The 15,955-nt window shown below is 38.1% G+C and overlaps 17 non-coding genes across 17 annotated transcripts; all 17 read left to right on the top strand.

Moving 5' to 3' along the window:
- The first annotated feature begins 391 nt into the window (after nt 1-391).
- On the top strand, nt 392-473 carry TRNAL-UAG (transfer RNA leucine (anticodon UAG)). Its single transcript has one exon. It is a non-coding gene; the product is annotated as a tRNA-Leu (tRNA).
- Nucleotides 474-1,362: 889 nt separating this feature from the next.
- Nucleotides 1,363-1,444, top strand: TRNAL-UAG (transfer RNA leucine (anticodon UAG)). Its single transcript has one exon. It is a non-coding gene; the product is annotated as a tRNA-Leu (tRNA).
- An 887-nt stretch (nt 1,445-2,331) lies between these two features.
- Nucleotides 2,332-2,413, top strand: TRNAL-UAG (transfer RNA leucine (anticodon UAG)). Its single transcript has one exon. It is a non-coding gene; the product is annotated as a tRNA-Leu (tRNA).
- Nucleotides 2,414-3,301: 888 nt separating this feature from the next.
- On the top strand, nt 3,302-3,383 carry TRNAL-UAG (transfer RNA leucine (anticodon UAG)). The gene has a single exon. It is a non-coding gene; the product is annotated as a tRNA-Leu (tRNA).
- Nucleotides 3,384-4,271: 888 nt separating this feature from the next.
- Nucleotides 4,272-4,353, top strand: TRNAL-UAG (transfer RNA leucine (anticodon UAG)). Its single transcript has one exon. It is a non-coding gene; the product is annotated as a tRNA-Leu (tRNA).
- Nucleotides 4,354-5,242: 889 nt separating this feature from the next.
- On the top strand, nt 5,243-5,324 carry TRNAL-UAG (transfer RNA leucine (anticodon UAG)). The gene has a single exon. It is a non-coding gene; the product is annotated as a tRNA-Leu (tRNA).
- Nucleotides 5,325-6,211: 887 nt separating this feature from the next.
- TRNAL-UAG (transfer RNA leucine (anticodon UAG)) lies at nt 6,212-6,293 on the top strand. The gene has a single exon. It is a non-coding gene; the product is annotated as a tRNA-Leu (tRNA).
- Nucleotides 6,294-7,181: 888 nt separating this feature from the next.
- TRNAL-UAG (transfer RNA leucine (anticodon UAG)) lies at nt 7,182-7,263 on the top strand. Its single transcript has one exon. It is a non-coding gene; the product is annotated as a tRNA-Leu (tRNA).
- Nucleotides 7,264-8,151: 888 nt separating this feature from the next.
- Nucleotides 8,152-8,233, top strand: TRNAL-UAG (transfer RNA leucine (anticodon UAG)). Its single transcript has one exon. It is a non-coding gene; the product is annotated as a tRNA-Leu (tRNA).
- Nucleotides 8,234-9,120: 887 nt separating this feature from the next.
- Nucleotides 9,121-9,202, top strand: TRNAL-UAG (transfer RNA leucine (anticodon UAG)). The gene has a single exon. It is a non-coding gene; the product is annotated as a tRNA-Leu (tRNA).
- Nucleotides 9,203-10,090: 888 nt separating this feature from the next.
- TRNAL-UAG (transfer RNA leucine (anticodon UAG)) lies at nt 10,091-10,172 on the top strand. The gene has a single exon. It is a non-coding gene; the product is annotated as a tRNA-Leu (tRNA).
- Nucleotides 10,173-10,985: 813 nt separating this feature from the next.
- On the top strand, nt 10,986-11,067 carry TRNAL-UAG (transfer RNA leucine (anticodon UAG)). The gene has a single exon. It is a non-coding gene; the product is annotated as a tRNA-Leu (tRNA).
- An 884-nt stretch (nt 11,068-11,951) lies between these two features.
- Nucleotides 11,952-12,033, top strand: TRNAL-UAG (transfer RNA leucine (anticodon UAG)). The gene has a single exon. It is a non-coding gene; the product is annotated as a tRNA-Leu (tRNA).
- An 888-nt stretch (nt 12,034-12,921) lies between these two features.
- TRNAL-UAG (transfer RNA leucine (anticodon UAG)) lies at nt 12,922-13,003 on the top strand. The gene has a single exon. It is a non-coding gene; the product is annotated as a tRNA-Leu (tRNA).
- An 888-nt stretch (nt 13,004-13,891) lies between these two features.
- Nucleotides 13,892-13,973, top strand: TRNAL-UAG (transfer RNA leucine (anticodon UAG)). The gene has a single exon. It is a non-coding gene; the product is annotated as a tRNA-Leu (tRNA).
- An 888-nt stretch (nt 13,974-14,861) lies between these two features.
- On the top strand, nt 14,862-14,943 carry TRNAL-UAG (transfer RNA leucine (anticodon UAG)). The gene has a single exon. It is a non-coding gene; the product is annotated as a tRNA-Leu (tRNA).
- An 887-nt stretch (nt 14,944-15,830) lies between these two features.
- TRNAL-UAG (transfer RNA leucine (anticodon UAG)) lies at nt 15,831-15,912 on the top strand. The gene has a single exon. It is a non-coding gene; the product is annotated as a tRNA-Leu (tRNA).
- The last annotated feature ends 43 nt before the right edge of the window (nt 15,913-15,955 follow it).

Here is a 15,955-nt window from a genome sequence, read left to right as displayed (position 1 = left end):
TGTTCCAGTTAAATCACCCAAAACATTTCTTAAAACGTCTACTTAATTGGATAAAACAACAACTCACTTTGATAATTCCATAAATGTATTTGTGCTTACTCCAAAGGAATCGTCTACCTAATTGGATAAAACAACATCTCACTTTGAGAATTCTAAAATGTATTTGTACTTACTTCAAAGGAATCATTCCTCTGCTGTAGGTAAAATCTCCTCTACTCAAGTCTCAGTCGAAGATTTCTTGTCCTTTGTGGTTTTCAAACAACAACAACAGAAATTGCAGGTACTTGTGACCCTTCGACAGACAATTTAACCCCACCGTGAAAAGAAGTGGGAAAAAAACTGAAACCAACTGTACGTGTTCCTGATAATAAGCTGTGTGCCTGTAATCGAAGGTAGCGTGGCCGAGCGGTCTAAGGCGCTGGATTTAGGCTCCAGTCTCTTTGGAGGCGTGGGTTCAAATCCCACCGCTGCCAAATATTACATTTTTAGTGTATTGTGCATTATTCATAAAGGCCAAATTGTCCATTTGTCAACTCATATGATCACTGAAAACAGAGTCACGTTCATGGCTCTTTTTGTTTGGGATTTAAAATGGGCTTTTTTTTTACTTCAAAGTGGCAAGTAAAATTTGCCACGCATGAACAGCTGTTAATCAAGCCAATAATAACTCTTATAGAAAAGAACATCCTGCTTCAGCTTTAACCCCTTAAGGACCACACTTCTGGAATAAAAGGGAATCATGACATGTCACACATGTCATGTGTCCTTAAGGGGTTAAAGCACCCAAAACATTTCTTAAGACGTCTACTGAATTGGATAAAACAACACCTCACTTTGAGAATTCCAAAATGTATTTGTACTTACTGCAAATGAATCATTCCTCTGCTGCAGGTAAAATCTCCTCTTCTCAAGTCTCGGTAGAAGACCTCTAGTCCATTGTGGTTTTTAAACGACAACAACAGAAATTGCAGGTACTCGTCACGCTTCGAAAGACAATTTACCCCCACCGTGAAAAAAAGGCAGAAAAAAATGAAACCAACTGTACGTGTTCCAGTTAAATCACCCAAAACATTTCTTAAAACGTCTACTTAATTGGATAAAACAACAACTCACTTTGATAATTCCAAAATGTATTTGTACTTACTTCAAAGGAATCATTCCTCTGCTGTAGGTAAAATCTCCTCTACTCAAGTCTCAGTCGAAGATTTCTTGTCCTTTGTGGTTTTCAAACAACAACAACAGAAATTGCAGGTACTTGTGACCCTTCGACAGACAATTTAACCCCACCGTAAAAAGAAGTGGGAAAAAAACTGAAGCCAACTGTACGTGTTCCTGATAATAAGCTGTGTGCCTGTAATCGAAGGTAGCGTGGCAGAGCGGTCTAAGGCGCTGGATTTAGGCTCCAGTCTCTTTGGAGGCGTGGGTTCAAATCCCACCGCTGCCAAATATTACATTTTTAGTGTATTGTGCATTATTCATAAAGGCCAAATTGTCCATTTGTCAACTCATATGATCACTGAAAACAGAGTCACGTTCATGGCTCTTTTTGTTTGGGATTTAAAATGGGCTTTTTTTTACTTCAAAGTGGCAAGTAAAATTTTCCACGCATGAACAGCTGTTAATCAAGCCAATAATAACTCTTATAGAAAAGAAAATCCTGCTTCAGCTTTAAAGCACCCAAAACATTTCTTAAGACGTCTACAGAATTGGATAAAACAACACCTCACTTTGAGAATTCCAAAATGTATTTGTACTTACTGCAAATGAATCATTCCTCTGCTGCAGGTAAAATCTCCTCTTCTCAAGTCTCGGTAGAAGACCTCTAGTCCATTGTGGTTTTTAAACGACAACAACAGAAATTGCAGGTACTCGTCACGCTTCGAAAGACAATTTACCCCCACCGTGAAAAAAAGGCAGAAAAAAATGAAACCAACTGTACGTGTTCCAGTTAAATCACCCAAAACATTTCTTAAAACGTCTACTTAATTGGATAAAACAACAACTCACTTTGATAATTCCATAAATGTATTTGTGCTTACTCCAAAGGAATCGTCTACCTAATTGGATAAAACAACATCTCACTTTGAGAATTCCAAAATGTATTTGTACTTACTTCAAAGGAATCATTCCTCTGCTGTAGGTAAAATCTCCTCTACTCAAGTCTCAGTCGAAGATTTCTTGTCCTTTGTGGTTTTCAAACAACAACAACAGAAATTGCAGGTATTTGTGACCCTTCGACAGACAATTTAACCCCACCGTGAAAAGAAGTGGGAAAAAAACTGAAACCAACTGTACGTGTTCCTGATAATAAGCTGTGTGCTTGTAATCGAAGGTACCGTGGCCGAGCGGTCTAAGGCGCTGGATTTAGGCTCCAGTCTCTTTGGAGGTGTGGGTTCAAATCCCACCGCTGCCAAATATTACATTTTTAGTGTATTGTGCATTATTCATAAAGGCCAAATTGTCCATTTGTCAACTCATATGATCACTGAAAACAGAGTCACGTTCATGGCTCTTTTTGTTTGGGATTTAAAATGGGCTTTTTTTTTACTTCAAAGTGGCAAGTAAAATTTGCCACGCATGAACAGCTGTTAATCAAGCCAATAATAACTCTTATAGAAAAGAACATCCTGCTTCAGCTTTAAAGCACCCAAAACATTTCTTAAGACGTCTACTGAATTGGATAAAACAACACCTCACTTTGAGAATTCCAAAATGTATTTGTACTTACTGCAAATGAATCATTCCTCTGCTGCAGGTAAAATCTCCTCTTCTCAAGTCTCGGTAGAAGACCTCTAGTCCATTGTGGTTTTTAAACGACAACAACAGAAATTGCAGGTACTCGTCACGCTTCGAAAGACAATTTACCCCCACCGTGAAAAAAAGGCATAAAAAAATGAAACCAACTGTACGTGTTCCAGTTAAATCACCCAAAACATTTCTTAAAACGTCTACTTAATTGGATAAAACAACAACTCACTTTGATAATTCCATAAATGTATTTGTGCTTACTCCAAAGGAATCGTCTACCTAATTGGATAAAACAACATCTCACTTTGAGAATTCTAAAATGTATTTGTACTTACTTCAAAGGAATCATTCCTCTGCTGTAGGTAAAATCTCCTCTACTCAAGTCTCAGTCGAAGATTTCTTGTCCTTTGTGGTTTTCAAACAACAACAACAGAAATTGCAGGTACTTGTGACCCTTCGACAGACAATTTAACCCCACCGTGAAAAGAAGTGGGAAAAAAACTGAAACCAACTGTACGTGTTCCTGATAATAAGCTGTGTGCCTGTAATTGAAGGTAGCGTGGCCGAGCGGTCTAAGGCGCTGGATTTAGGCTCCAGTCTCTTTGGAGGCGTGGGTTCAAATCCCACCGCTGCCAAATATTACATTTTTAGTGTATTGTGCATTATTCATAAAGGCCAAATTGTCCATTTGTCAACTCATATGATCACTGAAAACAGAGTCACGTTCATGGCTCTTTTTGTTTGGGATTTAAAATGGGCTTTTTTTTTACTTCAAAGTGGCAAGTAAAATTTGCCACGCATGAACAGCTGTTAATCAAGCCAATAATAACTCTTATAGAAAAGAACATCCTGCTTCAGCTTTAAAGCACCCAAAACATTTCTTAAGACGTCTACTGAATTGGATAAAACAACACCTCACTTTGAGAATTCCAAAATGTATTTGTACTTACTGCAAATGAATCATTCCTCTGCTGCAGGTAAAATCTCCTCTTCTCAAGTCTCGGTAGAAGACCTCTAGTCCATTGTGGTTTTTAAACGACAACAACAGAAATTGCAGGTACTCGTCACGCTTCGAAAGACAATTTACCCCCACCGTGAAAAAAAGGCAGAAAAAAATGAAACCAACTGTACGTGTTCCAGTTAAATCACCCAAAACATTTCTTAAAACGTCTACTTAATTGGATAAAACAACAACTCACTTTGATAATTCCATAAATGTATTTGTGCTTACTCCAAAGGAATCGTCTACCTAATTGGATAAAACAACATCTCACTTTGAGAATTCTAAAATGTATTTGTACTTACTTCAAAGGAATCATTCCTCTGCTGTAGGTAAAATCTCCTCTACTCAAGTCTCAGTCGAAGATTTCTTGTCCTTTGTGGTTTTCAAACAACAACAACAGAAATTGCAGGTACTTGTGACCCTTCGACAGACAATTTAACCCCACCGTGAAAAGAAGTGGGAAAAAAACTGAAACCAACTGTACGTGTTCCTGATAATAAGCTGTGTGCCTGTAATCGAAGGTAGCGTGGCCGAGCGGTCTAAGGCGCTGGATTTAGGCTCCAGTCTCTTTGGAGGCGTGGGTTCAAATCCCACCGCTGCCAAATATTACATTTTTAGTGTATTGTGCATTATTCATAAAGGCCAAATTGTCCATTTGTCAACTCATATGATCACTGAAAACAGAGTCACGTTCATGGCTCTTTTTGTTTGGGATTTAAAATGGGCTTTTTTTTTACTTCAAAGTGGCAAGTAAAATTTGCCACGCATGAACAGCTGTTAATCAAGCCAATAATAACTCTTATAGAAAAGAACATCCTGCTTCAGCTTTAACCCCTTAAGGACCACACTTCTGGAATAAAAGGGAATCATGACATGTCACACATGTCATGTGTCCTTAAGGGGTTAAAGCACCCAAAACATTTCTTAAGACGTCTACTGAATTGGATAAAACAACACCTCACTTTGAGAATTCCAAAATGTATTTGTACTTACTGCAAATGAATTATTCCTCTGCTGCAGGTAAAATCTCCTCTTCTCAAGTCTCGGTAGAAGACCTCTAGTCCATTGTGGTTTTTAAACGACAACAACAGAAATTGCAGGTACTCGTCACGCTTCGAAAGACAATTTACCCCCACCGTGAAAAAAAGGCAGAAAAAAATGAAACCAACTGTACGTGTTCCAGTTAAATCACCCAAAACATTTCTTAAAACGTCTACTTAATTGGATAAAACAACAACTCACTTTGATAATTCCAAAATGTATTTGTACTTACTTCAAAGGAATCATTCCTCTGCTGTAGGTAAAATCTCCTCTACTCAAGTCTCAGTCGAAGATTTCTTGTCCTTTGTGGTTTTCAAACAACAACAACAGAAATTGCAGGTACTTGTGACCCTTCGACAGACAATTTAACCCCACCGTAAAAAGAAGTGGGAAAAAAACTGAAGCCAACTGTACGTGTTCCTGATAATAAGCTGTGTGCCTGTAATCGAAGGTAGCGTGGCAGAGCGGTCTAAGGCGCTGGATTTAGGCTCCAGTCTCTTTGGAGGCGTGGGTTCAAATCCCACCGCTGCCAAATATTACATTTTTAGTGTATTGTGCATTATTCATAAAGGCCAAATTGTCCATTTGTCAACTCATATGATCACTGAAAACAGAGTCACGTTCATGGCTCTTTTTGTTTGGGATTTAAAATGGGCTTTTTTTTACTTCAAAGTGGCAAGTAAAATTTTCCACGCATGAACAGCTGTTAATCAAGCCAATAATAACTCTTATAGAAAAGAACATCCTGCTTCAGCTTTAAAGCACCCAAAACATTTCTTAAGACGTCTACAGAATTGGATAAAACAACACCTCACTTTGAGAATTCCAAAATGTATTTGTACTTACTGCAAATGAATCATTCCTCTGCTGCAGGTAAAATCTCCTCTTCTCAAGTCTCGGTAGAAGACCTCTAGTCCATTGTGGTTTTTAAACGACAACAACAGAAATTGCAGGTACTCGTCACGCTTCGAAAGACAATTTACCCCCACCGTGAAAAAAAGGCAGAAAAAAATGAAACCAACTGTACGTGTTCCAGTTAAATCACCCAAAACATTTCTTAAAACGTCTACTTAATTGGATAAAACAACAACTCACTTTGATAATTCCATAAATGTATTTGTGCTTACTCCAAAGGAATCGTCTACCTAATTGGATAAAACAACATCTCACTTTGAGAATTCCAAAATGTATTTGTACTTACTTCAAAGGAATCATTCCTCTGCTGTAGGTAAAATCTCCTCTACTCAAGTCTCAGTCGAAGATTTCTTGTCCTTTGTGGTTTTCAAACAACAACAACAGAAATTGCAGGTATTTGTGACCCTTCGACAGACAATTTAACCCCACCGTGAAAAGAAGTGGGAAAAAAACTGAAACCAACTGTACGTGTTCCTGATAATAAGCTGTGTGCTTGTAATCGAAGGTACCGTGGCCGAGCGGTCTAAGGCGCTGGATTTAGGCTCCAGTCTCTTTGGAGGTGTGGGTTCAAATCCCACCGCTGCCAAATATTACATTTTTAGTGTATTGTGCATTATTCATAAAGGCCAAATTGTCCATTTGTCAACTCATATGATCACTGAAAACAGAGTCACGTTCATGGCTCTTTTTGTTTGGGATTTAAAATGGGCTTTTTTTTTACTTCAAAGTGGCAAGTAAAATTTGCCACGCATGAACAGCTGTTAATCAAGCCAATAATAACTCTTATAGAAAAGAACATCCTGCTTCAGCTTTAAAGCACCCAAAACATTTCTTAAGACGTCTACTGAATTGGATAAAACAACACCTCACTTTGAGAATTCCAAAATGTATTTGTACTTACTGCAAATGAATCATTCCTCTGCTGCAGGTAAAATCTCCTCTTCTCAAGTCTCGGTAGAAGACCTCTAGTCCCTTGTGGTTTTTAAACGACAACAACAGAAATTGCAGGTACTCGTCACGCTTCGAAAGACAATTTACCCCCACCGTGAAAAAAAGGCATAAAAAAATGAAACCAACTGTACGTGTTCCAGTTAAATCACCCAAAACATTTCTTAAAACGTCTACTTAATTGGATAAAACAACAACTCACTTTGATAATTCCATAAATGTATTTGTGCTTACTCCAAAGGAATCGTCTACCTAATTGGATAAAACAACATCTCACTTTGAGAATTCTAAAATGTATTTGTACTTACTTCAAAGGAATCATTCCTCTGCTGTAGGTAAAATCTCCTCTACTCAAGTCTCAGTCGAAGATTTCTTGTCCTTTGTGGTTTTCAAACAACAACAACAGAAATTGCAGGTACTTGTGACCCTTCGACAGACAATTTAACCCCACCGTGAAAAGAAGTGGGAAAAAAACTGAAACCAACTGTACGTGTTCCTGATAATAAGCTGTGTGCCTGTAATTGAAGGTAGCGTGGCCGAGCGGTCTAAGGCGCTGGATTTAGGCTCCAGTCTCTTTGGAGGCGTGGGTTCAAATCCCACCGCTGCCAAATATTACATTTTTAGTGTATTGTGCATTATTCATAAAGGCCAAATTGTCCATTTGTCAACTCATATGATCACTGAAAACAGAGTCACGTTCATGGCTCTTTTTGTTTGGGATTTAAAATGGGCTTTTTTTTTACTTCAAAGTGGCAAGTAAAATTTGCCACGCATGAACAGCTGTTAATCAAGCCAATAATAACTCTTATAGAAAAGAACATCCTGCTTCAGCTTTAAAGCACCCAAAACATTTCTTAAGACGTCTACTGAATTGGATAAAACAACACCTCACTTTGAGAATTCCAAAATGTATTTGTACTTACTGCAAATGAATCATTCCTCTGCTGCAGGTAAAATCTCCTCTTCTCAAGTCTCGGTAGAAGACCTCTAGTCCATTGTGGTTTTTAAACGACAACAACAGAAATTGCAGGTACTCGTCACGCTTCGAAAGACAATTTACCCCCACCGTGAAAAAAAGGCAGAAAAAAATGAAACCAACTGTACGTGTTCCAGTTAAATCACCCAAAACATTTCTTAAAACGTCTACTTAATTGGATAAAACAACAACTCACTTTGATAATTCCATAAATGTATTTGTGCTTACTCCAAAGGAATCGTCTACCTAATTGGATAAAACAACATCTCACTTTGAGAATTCCAAAATGTATTTGTACTTACTTCAAAGGAATCATTCCTCTGCTGTAGGTAAAATCTCCTCTACTCAAGTCTCAGTCGAAGATTTCTTGTCCTTTGTGGTTTTCAAACAACAACAACAGAAATTGCAGGTACTTGTGACCCTTCGACAGACAATTTAACCCCACCGTAAAAAGAAGTGGGAAAAAAACTGAAGCCAACTGTACGTGTTCCTGATAATAAGCTGTGTGCCTGTAATCGAAGGTAGCGTGGCCGAGCGGTCTAAGGCGCTGGATTTAGGCTCCAGTCTCTTTGGAGGCGTGGGTTCAAATCCCACCGCTGCCAAATATTACATTTTTAGTGTATTGTGCATTATTCATAAAGGCCAAATTGTCCATTTGTCAACTCATATGATCACTGAAAACAGAGTCACGTTCATGGCTCTTTTTGTTTGGGATTTAAAATGGGCTTTTTTTTTACTTCAAAGTGGCAAGTAAAATTTGCCACGCATGAACAGCTGTTAATCAAGCCAATAATAACTCTTATAGAAAAGAACATCCTGCTTCAGCTTTAAAGCACCCAAAACATTTCTTAAGACGTCTACTGAATTGGATAAAACAACACCTCACTTTGAGAATTCCAAAATGTATTTGTACTTACTGCAAATGAATCATTCCTCTGCTGCAGGTAAAATCACCTCTTCTCAAGTCTCGGTAGAAGACCTCTAGTCCATTGTGGTTTTTAAACGACAACAACAGAAATTGCAGGTACTCGTCACGCTTCGAAAGACAATTTACCCCACCGTGAAAAAAAGGCAGAAAAAAATGAAACCAACTGTACGTGTTCCAGTTAAATCACCCAAAACATTTCTTAAAACGTCTACTTAATTGGATAAAACAACAACTCACTTTGATAATTCCATAAATGTATTTGTGCTTACTCCAAAGGAATCGTCTACCTAATTGGATAAAACAACATCTCACTTTGAGAATTCCAAAATGTATTTGTACTTACTTCAAAGGAATCATTCCTCTGCTGTAGGTAAAATCTCCTCTACTCAAGTCTCAGTCGAAGATTTCTTGTCCTTTGTGGTTTTCAAACAACAACAACAGAAATTGCAGGTACTTGTGACCCTTCGACAGAAAATTTAACCACATCGTAATAAGAAGTGGGAAAAAAACTGAAGCCAACTGTACGTGTTCCTGATAATAAGCTGTGTGCCTGTAATCGAAGGTAGCGTGGTCCAGCAGTCTAAGGCGCTGGATTTAGGCTCCAGTCTCTTTGGAGGTGTGGGTTCAAATCCCACCGCTGCCAAATATTACATTTTTAGTGTATTGTGCATTATTCATAAAGGCCGAATTGTCCATTTGTCAACTCATATGATCACTGAAAACAGAGTCACGTTCATGGCTCTTTTTGTTTGGGATTTAAAATGGGCTTTTTTTTTACTTCAAAGTGGCAAGTAAAATTTTCCACGCATGAACAGCTGTTAATCAAGCCAATAATAACTCTTATAGAAAAGAACATCCTGCTTCAGCTTTAAAGCACCCAAAACATTTCTTAAGACGTCTACAGAATTGGATAAAACAACACCTCACTTTGAGAATTCCAAAATGTATTTGTACTTACTGCAAATGAATCATTCCTCTGCTGCAGGTAAAATCTCCTCTTCTCAAGTCTCGGTAGAAGACCTCTAGTCCATTGTGGTTTTTAAACGACAACAACAGAAATTGCAGGTACTCGTCACGCTTCGAAAGACAATTTACCCCCACCGTGAAAAAAAGGCAGAAAAAAATGAAACCAACTGTACGTGTTCCAGTTAAATCACCCAAAACATTTCTTAAAACGTCTACTTAATTGGATAAAACAACAACTCACTTTGATAATTCCATAAATGTATTTGTGCTTACTCCAAAGGAATCGTCTACCTAATTGGATAAAACAACATCTCACTTTGAGAATTCCAAAATGTATTTGTACTTACTTCAAAGGAATCATTCCTCTGCTGTAGGTAAAATCTCCTCTACTCAAGTCTCAGTCGAAGATTTCTTGTCCTTTGTGGTTTTCAAACAACAACAACAGAAATTGCAGGTATTTGTGACCCTTCGACAGACAATTTAACCCCACCGTGAAAAGAAGTGGGAAAAAAACTGAAACCAACTGTACGTGTTCCTGATAATAAGCTGTGTGCCTGTAATCGAAGGTACCGTGGCCGAGCGGTCTAAGGTGCTGGATTTAGGCTCCAGTCTCTTTGGAGGTGTGGGTTCAAATCCCACCGCTGCCAAATATTACATTTTTAGTGTATTGTGCATTATTCATAAAGGCCAAATTGTCCATTTGTCAACTCATATGATCACTGAAAACAGAGTCACGTTCATGGCTCTTTTTGTTTGGGATTTAAAATGGGCTTTTTTTTTACTTCAAAGTGGCAAGTAAAATTTGCCACGCATGAACAGCTGTTAATCAAGCCAATAATAACTCTTATAGAAAAGAACATCCTGCTTCAGCTTTAAAGCACCCAAAACATTTCTTAAGACGTCTACTGAATTGGATAAAACAACACCTCACTTTGAGAATTCCAAAATGTATTTGTACTTACTGCAAATGAATCATTCCTCTGCTGCAGGTAAAATCTCCTCTTCTCAAGTCTCGGTAGAAGACCTCTAGTCCATTGTGGTTTTTAAACGACAACAACAGAAATTGCAGGTACTCGTCACGCTTCGAAAGACAATTTACCCCCACCGTGAAAAAAAGGCAGAAAAAAATGAAACCAACTGTACGTGTTCCAGTTAAATCACCCAAAACATTTCTTAAAACGTCTACTTAATTGGATAAAACAACAACTCACTTTGATAATTCCAAAATGTATTTGTACTTACTTCAAAGGAATCATTCCTCTGCTGTAGGTAAAATCTCCTCTACTCAAGTCTCAGTCGAAGATTTCTTGTCCTTTGTGGTTTTCAAACAACAACAACAGAAATTGCAGGTACTTGTGACCCTTCGACAGACAATTTAACCCCACCGTAAAAAGAAGTGGGAAAAAAACTGAAGCCAACTGTACGTGTTCCTGATAATAAGCTGTGTGCCTGTAATCGAAGGTAGCGTGGCAGAGCGGTCTAAGGTGCTGGATTTAGGCTCCAGTCTCTTTGGAGGCGTGGGTTCAAATCCCACCGCTGCCAAATATTACATTTTTAGTGTATTGTGCATTATTCATAAAGGCCAAATTGTCCATTTGTCAACTCATATGATCACTGAAAACAGAGTCACGTTCATGGCTCTTTTTGTTTGGGATTTAAAATGGGCTTTTTTTTACTTCAAAGTGGCAAGTAAAATTTTCCACGCATGAACAGCTGTTAATCAAGCCAATAATAACTCTTATAGAAAAGAACATCCTGCTTCAGCTTTAAAGCACCCAAAACATTTCTTAAGACGTCTACAGAATTGGATAAAACAACACCTCACTTTGAGAATTCCAAAATGTATTTGTACTTACTGCAAATGAATCATTCCTCTGCTGCAGGTAAAATCTCCTCTTCTCAAGTCTCGGTAGAAGACCTCTAGTCCATTGTGGTTTTTAAACGACAACAACAGAAATTGCAGGTACTCGTCACGCTTCGAAAGACAATTTACCCCCACCGTGAAAAAAAGGCAGAAAAAAATGAAACCAACTGTACGTGTTCCAGTTAAATCACCCAAAACATTTCTTAAAACGTCTACTTAATTGGATAAAACAACAACTCACTTTGATAATTCCATAAATGTATTTGTGCTTACTCCAAAGGAATCGTCTACCTAATTGGATAAAACAACATCTCACTTTGAGAATTCCAAAATGTATTTGTACTTACTTCAAAGGAATCATTCCTCTGCTGTAGGTAAAATCTCCTCTACTCAAGTCTCAGTCGAAGATTTCTTGTCCTTTGTGGTTTTCAAACAACAACAGAAATTGCAGGTATTTGTGACCCTTCGACAGACAATTTAACCCCACCGTGAAAAGAAGTGGGAAAAAAACTGAAACCAACTGTACGTGTTCCTGATAATAAGCTGTGTGCCTGTAATCGAAGGTACCGTGGCTGAGCGGTCTAAGGCGCTGGATTTAGGCTCCAGTCTCTTTGGAGGTGTGGGTTCAAATCCCACCGCTGCCAAATATTACATTTTTAGTGTATTGTGCATTATTCATAAAGGCCAAATTGTCCATTTGTCAACTCATATGATCACTGAAAACAGAGTCACGTTCATGGCTCTTTTTGTTTGGGATTTAAAATGGGCTTTTTTTTTACTTCAAAGTGGCAAGTAAAATTTGCCACGCATGAACAGCTGTTAATCAAGCCAATAATAACTCTTATAGAAAAGAACATCCTGCTTCAGCTTTAAAGCACCCAAAACATTTCTTAAGACGTCTACTGAATTGGATAAAACAACACCTCACTTTGAGAATTCCAAAATGTATTTGTACTTACTGCAAATGAATCATTCCTCTGCTGCAGGTAAAATCTCCTCTTCTCAAGTCTCGGTAGAAGACCTCTAGTCCATTGTGGTTTTTAAACGACAACAACAGAAATTGCAGGTACTCGTCACACTTCGAAAGACAATTTACCCCCACCGTGAAAAAAAGGCATAAAAAAATGAAACCAACTGTACGTGTTCCAGTTAAATCACCCAAAACATTTCTTAAAACGTCTACTTAATTGGATAAAACAACAACTCACTTTGATAATTCCATAAATGTATTTGTGCTTACTCCAAAGGAATCGTCTACCTAATTGGATAAAACAACATCTCACTTTGAGAATTCTAAAATGTATTTGTACTTACTTCAAAGGAATCATTCCTCTGCTGTAGGTAAAATCTCCTCTACTCAAGTCTCAGTCGAAGATTTCTTGTCCTTTGTGGTTTTCAAACAACAACAACAGAAATTGCAGGTACTTGTGACCCTTCGACAGACAATTTAACCCCACCGTGAAAAGAAGTGGGAAAAAAACTGAAACCAACTGTACGTGTTCCTGATAATAAGCTGTGTGCCTGTAATCGAAGGTAGCGTGGCCGAGTGGTCTAAGGCGCTGGATTTAGGCTCCAGTCTCTTTGGAGGCGTGGGTTCAAATCCCACCGCTGCCAAATATTACATTTTTAGTGTATTGTGCATTATTCATAAAGGCCAAATTGTCCATTTGTCAACTCATATGATCACTGAAAACAGAGTCACGTTCATGGCTCTTTTTGTTTGGGATTTAAAATGGGCTTTTTTTTTACTTCAAAGTGGCAAGTAAAATTTGCCACGCATGAACAGCTGTTAATCAAGCCAATAATAACTCTTATAGAAAAGAACATCCTGCTTCAGCTTTAAAGCACCCAAAACATTTCTTAAGACGTCTACTGAATTGGATAAAACAACACCTCACTTTGAGAATTCCAAAATGTATTTGTACTTACTGCAAATGAATCATTCCTCTGCTGCAGGTAAAATCTCCTCTTCTCAAGTCTCGGTAGAAGACCTCTAGTCCATTGTGGTTTTTAAACGACAACAACAGAAATTGCAGGTACTCGTCACGCTTCGAAAGACAATTTACCCCCACCGTGAAAAAAAGGCAGAAAAAAATGAAACCAACTGTACGTGTTCCAGTTAAATCACCCAAAACATTTCTTAAAACGTCTACTTAATTGGATAAAACAACAACTCACTTTGATAATTCCATAAATGTATTTGTGCTTACTCCAAAGGAATCGTCTACCTAATTGGATAAAACAACATCTCACTTTGAGAATTCTAAAATGTATTTGTACTTACTTCAAAGGAATCATTCCTCTGCTGTAGGTAAAATCTCCTCTACTCAAGTCTCAGTCGAAGATTTCTTGTCCTTTGTGGTTTTCAAACAACAACAACAGAAATTGCAGGTACTTGTGACCCTTCGACAGACAATTTAACCCCACCGTGAAAAGAAGTGGGAAAAAAACTGAAACCAACTGTACGTGTTCCTGATAATAAGCTGTGTGCCTGTAATCAAAGGTAGCGTGGCCGAGCGGTCTAAGGCGCTGGATTTAGGCTCCAGTCTCTTTGGAGGCGTGGGTTCAAATCCCACCGCTGCCAAATATTACATTTTTAGTGTATTGTGCATTATTCATAAAGGCCAAATTGTCCATTTGTCAACTCATATGATCACTGAAAACAGAGTCACGTTCATGGCTCTTTTTGTTTGGGATTTAAAATGGGCTTTTTTTTTACTTCAAAGTGGCAAGTAAAATTTGCCACGCATGAACAGCTGTTAATCAAGCCAATAATAACTCTTATAGAAAAGAACATCCTGCTTCAGCTTTAAAGCACCCAAAACATTTCTTAAGATGTCTACTGAATTGGATAAAACAACACCTCACTGTGAGAATTCCAAAATGTATTTGTACTTACTGCAAATGAATCATTCCTCTGCTGCAGGTAAAATCTCCTCTTCTCAAGTCTCGGTAGAAGACCTCTAGTCCATTGTGGTTTTTAAACGACAACAACAGAAATTGCAGGTACTCGTCACGCTTCGAAAGACAATTTACCCCCACCGTGAAAAAAAGGCAGAAAAAAATGAAACCAACTGTACGTGTTCCAGTTAAATCACCCAAAACATTTCTTAAAACGTCTACTTAATTGGATAAAACAACAACTCACTTTGATAATTCCATAAATGTATTTGTGCTTACTCCAAAGGAATCGTCTACCTAATTGGATAAAACAACATCTCACTTTGAGAATTCCAAAATGTATTTGTACTTACTTCAAAGGAATCATTCCTCTGCTGTAGGTAAAATCTCCTCTACTCAAGTCTCAGTCGAAGATTTCTTGTCCTTTGTGGTTTTCAAACAACAACAACAGAAATTGCAGGTACTTGTGACCCTTCGACAGACAATTTAACCCCACCATAAAAAGAAGTGGGAAAAAAACTGAAGCCAACAGTACGTGTTCCTGATAATAAGCTGTGTGCCTGTAATCGAAGGTAGCGTGGCCGAGCGGTCTAAGGCGCTGGATTTAGGCTCCAGTCTTTTTGGAAGCGTGGGTTCAAATCCCACCGCTGCCAAATATTACATTTTTAGTGTATTGTGCATTATTCATAAAGGCCAAATTGTCCATTTGTCAACTCATATGATCACTGAAAACAGAGTCACGTTCATGGCTCTTTTTGTTTGGGATTTAAAATGGGCTTTTTTTTACTTCAAAGTGGCAAGTAAAATTTGCCACGCATGAACAGCTGTTAATCAAGCCAATAATAACTCTTATAGAAAAGAACATCCTGCTTCAGCTTTAAAGCACCCAAAACATTTCTTAAGACGTCTACTGAATTGGATAAAACAACACCTCACTTTGAGAATTCCAAAATGTATTTGTACTTACTGCAAATGAATCATTCCTCTGCTGCAGGTAAAATCTCCTCTTCTCAAGTCTCGGTAGAAGACCTCTAGTCCATTGTGGTTTTTAAACGACAACAACAGAAATTGCAGGTACTCGTCACGCTTCGAAAGACAATTTACCCCCACCGTGAAAAAAAGGCAGAAAAAAATGAAACCAACTGTACGTGTTCCAGTTAAATCACCCAAAACATTTCTTAAAACGTCTACTTAATTGGATAAAACAACAACTCACTTTGATAATTCCATAAATGTATTTGTGCTTACTCCAAAGGAATCGTCTACCTAATTGGATAAAACAACATCTCACTTTGAGAATTCCAAAATGTATTTGTACTTACTTCAAAGGAATCATTCCTCTGCTGTAGGTAAAATCTCCTCTACTCAAGTCTCAGTCGAAGATTTCTTGTCCTTTGTGGTTTTCAAACAACAACAACAGAAATTGCAGGTACTTGTGACCCTTCGACAGACAATTTAACCCCACCGTGAAAAGAAGTGGGAAAAAAACTGAAACCAACTGTACGTGTTCCTGATAATAAGCTGTGTGCCTGTAATTGAAGGTAGCGTGGCCGAGCGGTCTAAGGCGCTGGATTTAGGCTCCAGTCTCTTTGGAGGCGTGGGTTCAAATCCCACCGCTGCCAAATATTACATTTTTAGTGTATTGTGCATTATTCATAAAGGCCA

Source organism: Pelobates fuscus, chromosome 3, assembly GCF_036172605.1.
Source record: "Pelobates fuscus isolate aPelFus1 chromosome 3, aPelFus1.pri, whole genome shotgun sequence".
NCBI classification, from domain to species: Eukaryota; Metazoa; Chordata; class Amphibia; order Anura; family Pelobatidae; genus Pelobates; species Pelobates fuscus.
Note: the sequence above shows the minus strand (reverse complement) of the source record. Positions and strands in the feature narration are given on the sequence as shown.